The following is a 9,057-nucleotide window of genomic DNA, read 5'->3' as shown; positions in this document are numbered from 1 at the left end:
AACAGAGGAATGAAAATAGTGCAAAACCCTAAAAAAAGAAAAGAAAAGCAAAACCTAGATACAAAGAGATAGATGGTAAGAACTCAACATTCAAGTTTTCAAGATTTGCTAGCAATAATGGTGGCTGAACAAGGAGGAAGATGACTAGTAGGGTAAAAAATAAAAAATGTGATAATGAAAAAGTAAAAGAAGAGGAAAGAAGGAAAAAACAAGGTCAAAATGTGTTGTAAATGACAAGGGCATTTTCGTCCAGCTTTTACTGACAAGACCTCTTTTGTCCCTCGTTAATAATTTTTGAAAAGCATGGGTCCTGTTGATAATTTCACCTAATGTTTGTCCCCCATTCGTAATTGTTCCAAATAGAAACTAGTGGGCCCACAATAAAATGGGCCTATGTAAATGAGAAAAAATAACCAAAATACAACTTACTTTTTAGGACAAGTTTAGCCTCTCAATTTTAAGGGATTTTTTAAGAGAAATGATATCAACACAACAATGTTTTGATACTTTAAGTTTTACCAACGCATCCTCCCTTTAAATACTTAGCGGTCAGAAGGTTATTACAGTCCCCAAAAAGCTCTCACAAACCAAAGTATTGTTGAAAAGACAAGTTAAGTATGTGCAATTGTTACAGCATGGTTGTGCTAATATCATTTCGCTTTTTTAATCGTTTCACTTTATTGCTCTAAACAAAAACAAAAGCTGGAATATTTTTGCTTTTGTTTTTTGAATGGTATTTTTTGTAGGGATTTGCTAGGGTCCATCGCAAAAGGCATTTCGTTGCTGGCATGTCACATGTTAGACCAATCACCTAGTGAATAGAGACAACAGCTTTTTATCCATTCACGTGGTGGCTGGTCTGACATGTGACAGACCAGCTGTGAAATGCCTTTTGTGATGGACACTAGCGATTCCCTTTTTGAAAACTATTATTATACTGTTAGTTTTTATATGGTGCCCCACTGTTACCTACAGTGGAAGCGGTAGCGCCCTTGATATTTGATCCAACAGCAGACGTCCCACCTTCACGGGACTTCACAGTACCTGTAAAAATTAGTGAAAGTAAACGCCAGGGGTGCATGCCCCAAAAAACATCTTTACTGAATAAGCCTTATCCTCCAAATGGTAGTTTATAGAATAGATAATTAAAAACTACAAATAAAAAATACAAAAAGTATACACAAATATTAGAAATTATGTAACTCAAAGGGTTAGTATTATCTTAAGCAGGAATTTTTCAAAATATGGCTCATCCATGATGTGGCTTGGGAAAGAAAAAAAAGAAGAAAATTTGTAATCAGCAAGCCAATGACTGAACGGGTAAGATGTATGCGAATAATGAACAGAAAAAGGGTCCTCTGTATTTCTTCTTTGTAAAGAAGAGAATGGTGGCTCTCAAACCTTTAAAGACGTGATTCCACATGTTGAAAAGTGTAGAAAAAAAGGGGAGAATGACTTGATATTTCCACTCCGATCTATAGAGGTGCGTGTGAGCTTCCTTGCATTGCAATCAGCTATTAACTTTCAAAAAATTGGGTGGGATTAATAATAGAAAATGAGATAACGTGAGTTTTTATATGATGTATGCGCCTGAATTCCGGTATTTTTGTAAAATGCTTGGGGCCGGGGACACTTCATAGGTGTTAGATTAGTGATATAAAATTGTTTGGAATTAAGCTTGCATATTTGGAATGTGTTTTATAAGACCATTAATGATTCTCAAGTGAGGTGAAGAGCTTTTCTCTACACAAGAAAAGAGGTTTTTCTCTCTCCAAGAGTTTCTTCTTCTTCTCTTACAAGGATTTTGATCCAAGGCTATTGGGGTTCTTTTTGGGTGGCGGGGCCTTGCCCCAACAATAGGGTGATCAAAACCGTTCATTTGTTGGACTGCAACGTAAGTAGGCAGTCCCGCATATATCATCTGATCGCAACCCTCCAACCTATGGAAGTCTCTACAATGGGCAATCCCTTTATAGATCAGGGGATTAAGGATCATTCTATGGAAATGATTTTCGGGTTGCAACCTATTTAAGTTGTTGCTACAGATGCTTGTCATCTTTACTTAAAATAACCCCTTTAGTGTGGGTCCCGATGATGACCTATCCGTCCTAACTATCATTTAGTTTCATCAAAAGCGTTTACCATCAGTGTGGTTGACAATGACATTGCTTCTTAGTTGCTGGCTACAGAACAGAAGGTGGATTTTGGTATCTTTATATAAATAAATCAGGATTGACATTTTCGAAAATGAAATGTAGTCTAAGTTGTGAGTGAGCGTGAAGTCCAGTACTTTTTTAGAAAAGTGGAGTGGGGCCCACTTCATTGGATGATCCGAACTGTTCATTTGTTGGGCCACAGCATAAGTAGGTTTTACACCGTACATCATCTCGATGGGATGATTCTAACCCTCCAATCCTAACACCGAAGGAATGAAGCTTTGGTACTTAAGTCCTGATTTTGGTGTTGAAATTGGACACATGGGCCAATAGCTACCCGATTAATTTCAATCGTCTATCCAGTCGCTAGCCTCATAAATAGATGATAAGCTGATTTAGAGAAGATTCTACATTAACTAATGACTTATTATTCTAAGTGGATCAGTGTATTTTGAGGGCTGCTAGAAAAACAGAGTTTCGTTTGGAATCCCCATAAAATACAAAAATCGTTGTGGAAATTATCAATTTCGTTGGTCAATTTCGCTTGTACGAGGTTTATAATTTTTGGGATGGAAAGATGAGATTTTTTTAGAAGAGTGATCTGCTAAGATAGTTTGGCCTCACGGCTACAATGGTGAGATTTCTTTGAAGAGACAGAACTAGTAGGAGGACATGTGATATTCAAGTGGATCAGTGTATGTTGAAATTTTTTTGAAGGGCGATGATATTTTCAACCCCCGCATTACGCATGCGCTCCCTTATAAGGTGATTTGATGTGAACAATGTGCAACTTTAACGCAATCACCTTATCACATCAAATCACCTTATAAGGGGAGCGCATGCGTAATGCGGGGGGTGAAAATATGGTCTTCCTTTTTTTAATTGTGACATACTGCTATTCGGGTTGTCCTTGTGTGGGGTTATCTCTTCAGTGTTTAATTAAGAGGCATAGTTAAATCCTAATCAGGTTTTTCTATGATGGTTAGATTTTCTGTGAAAAATAACTTAGGTTATGGTCTCGGATTTTATTCCAACTAGCTACAGACCCGTGCGATGCACGTGGTGATGAATAAATTAGGATGGTTCTATGTAAGCCCGCCACAATGGTGCCTGTTATAAAAATTGATGTGCAAATCTGTAATTTAGGATGAGATAATACCTTATACGAAATTAATCTGGTAACTCCAAAAGCAGATTTCAACAGTAACAATTTTCTGCAATAATAAACTGTAAAGGAAGAACAAATCGTTAGATCACTTATCGAGTTGAGGCACGAAGAATCTTCGCTGTCCTTAAGGCAAATCTCGCCCCCACTATGACGAATCAACGGTGCAGATGGGCGTCACGGCGTATGCCTCCAGGATACAACAACTCTCGCTCCAGGGGTATGCACTCACGCAGCCCGGATGCCTAACAACTTGCTTATATGTGCCAAAAGCCTTGATCAGAAAGGTTGGGGAAAACCAGAAGGAAAACCAGAGAGAAGATAGCAGAAGAAGAATCCGTTCTGTGTATCTTTCTATCTCTGTAAAACCGTTTTTATAGAAAAATAAGAGACACGTTGGGATGAAACGTCGCACTCTTTTAGTGCGTGAGAGACGTTTCCCAAACGGTCACAAAACCAAGATTTAAGGAATCTCAAACGGTAAAAAGTATTAAATAATGATTAAAGAAAAAGAAAAGAAATAAAAGAAAATAAAAAGGCTTTGGGCCCACGCGCGCTGCCGGCCGAGCCGGGCCGGGCTGGGCGGCGCGCGTGTGTGGTAATACCAAAAGCCCACCGGACCCAAGTGGGTGATCCGTGCGCGTAGGATTCTCATGACCTCTTTCTCATTCACAAGACTAAGAGAGTGAAAGTATATATATGGCCACTCTCACCCTCTCACACTTCCCATCTAGGACTAAAGTTTTCTCATGGCTTTAGTCCTTTTGGAGGGAAGCTCTAACTTTGAGTGAGAAGCCCTAAAGCAAAAAGCAAAGCCAATGTAAAAGACTAAAAGCACCCCTTTGTAAGATTGAATTACAAAAAGACTTTTGCATAAAAAGTCAACAATGCCCCACTAATTCAAAATTACAAGAAATAAAACATAAATGTAAATAGATTTGATCAAGGCAAGATGTGTTATGCATCAGTAGAGGTGTCTTTTGGACTTGAACCTTTACTTAGTGCAGGTATATCGAGTTTATCAAGTACTTGGTGAATATACGTCTTGAACCAAGCACTTTTAGTAATAAACTGAAACAACATACCACACACACAACACAGAAGGCATAAGCAAGTTCATACGGTGTTGCACTTTTCGGCCATGTGCTATATCCTGATTTCATGAGAGCTCTAGAGAATTTAGCCCAATTCTCATAGGAAGCGGCCACACTTCCACACTCATATAGGTGTATCTATCAGGAGTGCCCTGTAACTACGCACCCCACTGACAATCAGCATGACAGCTAGTCAGCTGTAGATAACATTAAGAGTCCTACAACTCATCCTCTTACCGTTACAGGTTGCACCCACACCATAGGGATAGGCTTAGTGAACTTAATTCACATACAACTTGGTGCAAAACAGATCACTCAAATAACTTGTTTTTCCCATTGAACCTACTTCTTGGGATCTCCAGTCAGATAGGTTGGGTTCCTGTTATAGGTGATCTAAACAGTGGGCTTCAGCCCCATCCCCCTCGATGTGCTTATGACTAAATTTTTATTTAGTCCTTTTGTAAGACAATCTGATATATTATCAATTGATCTTACAAAATCTATGGTTATCACTCCATTCTTCAACAACTGTCTTATGGAGTTATGCCTCCGACGAATGTGTCGGGATTTTCCATTATATACATTATTACCTGCTCTTCCAATAGCAGCTTGACAATCACAGTGGATTGTAATACCTGGTACTGGCTTATTCCAAAGTGGAATATCAGACAGAAGGTTTCTAAGCCATTCGGCTTCCTCACTTGCTTTCTCTAAAGCAATAAACTCAGACTCCATAGTGGATCTGGCTATACAAGTTTGCTTGGTAGACTTCCAAGAAACCGCTGCACTTCCTAGAGTGAAGACATATCCACTCCTAGATTTGGTCTCAAATCCAGATACCCAATTGGCATCGCTATACCCCTCTAGTACAACAGGATATTTAGAAAAATGCAAACCATAGTTTATGGTTCCTTTAAGATATTTCAATACTCTAATTAGTGCTTCCCAGTGATCACTATCAGGATTACTGGTATAGCTACTGAGTCTACCCACTGCATAGGCTATGTCTGGCCTAGTGCAGTTCATCAAATACATTAGACTCCCTATAACTCTAGAGTATTCAAGTGGATCTACTCCACTCCCTTTATTCTTACATAATCTTATACTAGAATCATATGGGGTAGCCACAGGTTTACAATCAAATTGATTAAACCTCCTTAATATTTTTTCTACATAATGAGACTGAGTTAAAATTATTTCTTCTGGGTTTCTATTTATTTTGATACCCAGGATTACATCTGCCTTTCCCAGATCTTTCATATCAAAATTATTTGATAAAAATTTCTTAGTGTCTTTAATTACACTTATGTCTGTTCCGATGATCAACATATCATCTACATACAGATAAACAATAACACCACTATCCCCACTAAATTTGCTATAAACACATTTATCTGATTCATTTATTATGAATCCATTTGATAGCATCACACTATCAAACTTCTCATGCCATTGCTTTGGTGCTTGTTTTAAACCATATAGAGATTTTATAAGTTTGCATACCTTTTGCTCTTGGCCTTGGATTACAAAGCCTTCAGGTTGATCCATATAAATCTCTTCATCTAATTCACCATTCAGAAAGGCTGTTTTGACATCCATTTGATGGATTTCAAGGTTATAGATTGCAGCTATGGCAATAAGGATTCTAATAGTGGTTATCCTGGTTACAGGTGAGTAAGTGTCAAAAAAGTCCATTCCTTCTTTTTGCTTAAACCCTTTAGCTACTAGTCTAGCTTTGAACTTATCTATAGTTCCATCAATTTTTAATTTCTTTCTAAAGATCCACTTGCAACCAATAGGTTTACAACCAGGAGGCAGATCTGTCAAGATCCATGTCCCATTACTCAAAATAGAGTCTATTTCACTCTTGACAGCTTCTTTCCAGAATGAAGAATCTGGAAGTGACATTGCCTCTTTATATGTCTTTGGATCTCCTTCTAGAAGATAGGCAATGAACTCTGGACCAAAGTTTTTCTCTACTCTTGCCCTTTTACTTCTTCTAGGCTCTACAGATTCCTCAGACACTTGATGCTCTTTTTCTATAGATTCATTGGGTCTTTTTAGTGTGTTCTCACTTAGACTAGTTTTATAAGGGAATATGGTTTCAAAGAATTCAGCATCTCTGGATTCAATTATGGTGTTAGGATGCATATCAACATGATCTGATCTATAGATTAAGAACCTATATGCACTACTGTTTTGTGCATATCCAATGAATGCACAATCAACAGTCTTAGGACCTAACTTAGAACTTTTAGGATCTGGAATCCTAACTTTAGCTAAGCACCCCCACACTTTAAGGTATTTAAAATGCGGTTTTCTATTCTTCCATAACTCGTAAGGAGTTTTGTCAGAATCTTTAAATGGAATTTTGTTTAGAATATAACAAGCAGAGAGAAGAGCCTCTCCCCATAGGTTCTGAGGTAAACCTGAACTCCCTAACATAGAGTTTACCATGTTCATTAAAGGTCTGTTTTTACGTTCAGCAACTCCATTTTGTTGTGGAGAGTAAGGTGCAGTTACTTGATGAATTATGCCATGAGATTCACAAAAAGCACTAAAATCATTAGAGGTGTACTCACCTCCTCTATCAGATCTTAGGATTTTGATCTTCTTTTCTAACTGATTCTCTACTTCAGATTTGAATGAAATGAATTTATCAAATGATTCATCTTTATATCTAATAAGATAAACAGTACAAAATCTAGAGAAATCATCTATAAATGTAATAAAATACCTTTTTCCTCCTCTAGTTAAAACATTGTTTAAGTCACATACATCACTATGAATTAAACTAAGAAGTTCTGATTTTCTTTCTTCTACTCTATGAAAAGGCTTCTTAGAGTACTTTGATTGCACACAAATTTCGCATTTATCTACTATTAGATCACTTTTAGGAATTAGACCTATGATCATCATTTTCTTTAAAGATGCATAGTTAACATGACCTAGCCTACCATGCCATAAACAAGAAGAATCAATAATATAAGCAGAAGAAGAAGATGCTTTATTCATAATGTTCTCAGATACATTCAGTTTGAATAAACCCTCACTGGAATAACCCTTCCCCACAAATTCACCATTCTTAGTAATGACAAATTTATCAGCCTCGAAAACTAGTTTAAAACCTTTCTTGATCAGAAGTGACCCAGACACCAGATTCTTTCTTATATCTGGTACGTGAAGGACATCACAGAGCTTCAGAACTTTTCCAGATGTAAGCTTCAATAGGACTGTTCCTTTACCCGCCACAGCAGATGATGACGAGTTTCCCATGAAAAGCTGCTCTCCATCCCCTACAAGCTCGTAGGAAGAAAATACACTTCTGTCACTACAGATGTGTCTGGTGGCACCAGTGTCCACCCACCAGTCCTTCACGTTGCTAACCAGGTTCACTTCAGATACTACAGCCGACAGATATTGATCTTCAGCCATATTTGCCTGAGGCGCATTATTTCCTTGAGGGTTTTTCTTCTTGTCGTTTTTGCGACAGTTTTTAGCATAGTGACCTCAGTTACCTTTCTTTTTCTTGAAGTCCTTATTATTTTTCTTGAAATTTCCTTTTCCAGATCCAGACCCAGGTTTAGAATAGATTTTCTTTCCAGATGAAGATTCAGTGAGATTTGCCTTAGAGTTAAACTCATAGGCCTTTGATTTCTGTTTTCTGAAACGGTTTTCCTCTTCAGTTCGAAGATATACAAATAGATCTTGAAGAGAAAAATCGTTTCTGTCATGCAGAAGGGTGTCTTGGAATTTCTCCCATGAAGGTGGTAATTTTTCAATGATTGCACCAATTTTGAGCTGTTCTTCTATTTTAATACCTCTAGCAAGAATATCAGAAACAATCAACTGGATCTCATTTACTTGATCCATAATAGATTTTCCATCTATCATCTGATATCGGAAATATTTTCCAATAAGATGTTTCTTAGAACCCGCGGCTTCAACCAGGTATTTCTGCTCTAGAGTTTCCCACAACTCTTTGGCAGACTCAATTCTGAAAAATACATCGAACAACTGATTACTGAGACAGCTCAGTATATGGCCTTTACAGAGATAATTGTCTCTTTTCCTTTTCTCAGAGAGATGGGTTCTTGCAGGTTCTTCCTCATCAGGTGATGGTTCAGGAGCATTCAAGATATAATCTAGGTTCAGAAAGGTCAGAAAGAATCGCATCTTTTCTTGCCATCTACCGAAATCCGATCCATCAAATTTTTCCGGTCTTTCGGTTTGGGAAGTCATGATGATTAATTTCCAATAATCGGAATCCCAAATTACAGATCACAGATCGTAAAGATTTGCCTTAAGATTGTTATAAAAATTGATGTGCAAATCTGTAATTTAGGATGAGATAATACCTTATACGAAATTAATCTGGTAACTCCAAAAGTAGATTTCAACAGTAACAATTTTCTGCAATAATAAACTGTAAAGGAAGAACAAATCGTTAGATCACTTATCGAGTTGAGGCACGAAGAATCTTCGCTGTCCTTAAGGCAAATCTCGCCCCCACTATGACGAATCAACGGTGCAGATGGGCGTCACGGCGTATGCCTCCAGGATACAACAACTCTCGCTCCAGGGGTATGCACTCACGCAACCCGGATGCCTAACAACTTGCTTATATGTGCCAAAAGCCTTG

Source organism: Tasmannia lanceolata, unplaced genomic scaffold (assembly GCF_043159265.1).
Source record: "Tasmannia lanceolata isolate RefF3 unplaced genomic scaffold, GAP_Taslan_0.1 ptg000005l, whole genome shotgun sequence".
Taxonomy (NCBI): Eukaryota; Viridiplantae; Streptophyta; class Magnoliopsida; order Canellales; family Winteraceae; genus Tasmannia; species Tasmannia lanceolata.
This window is presented reverse-complemented; position numbering follows the sequence as displayed.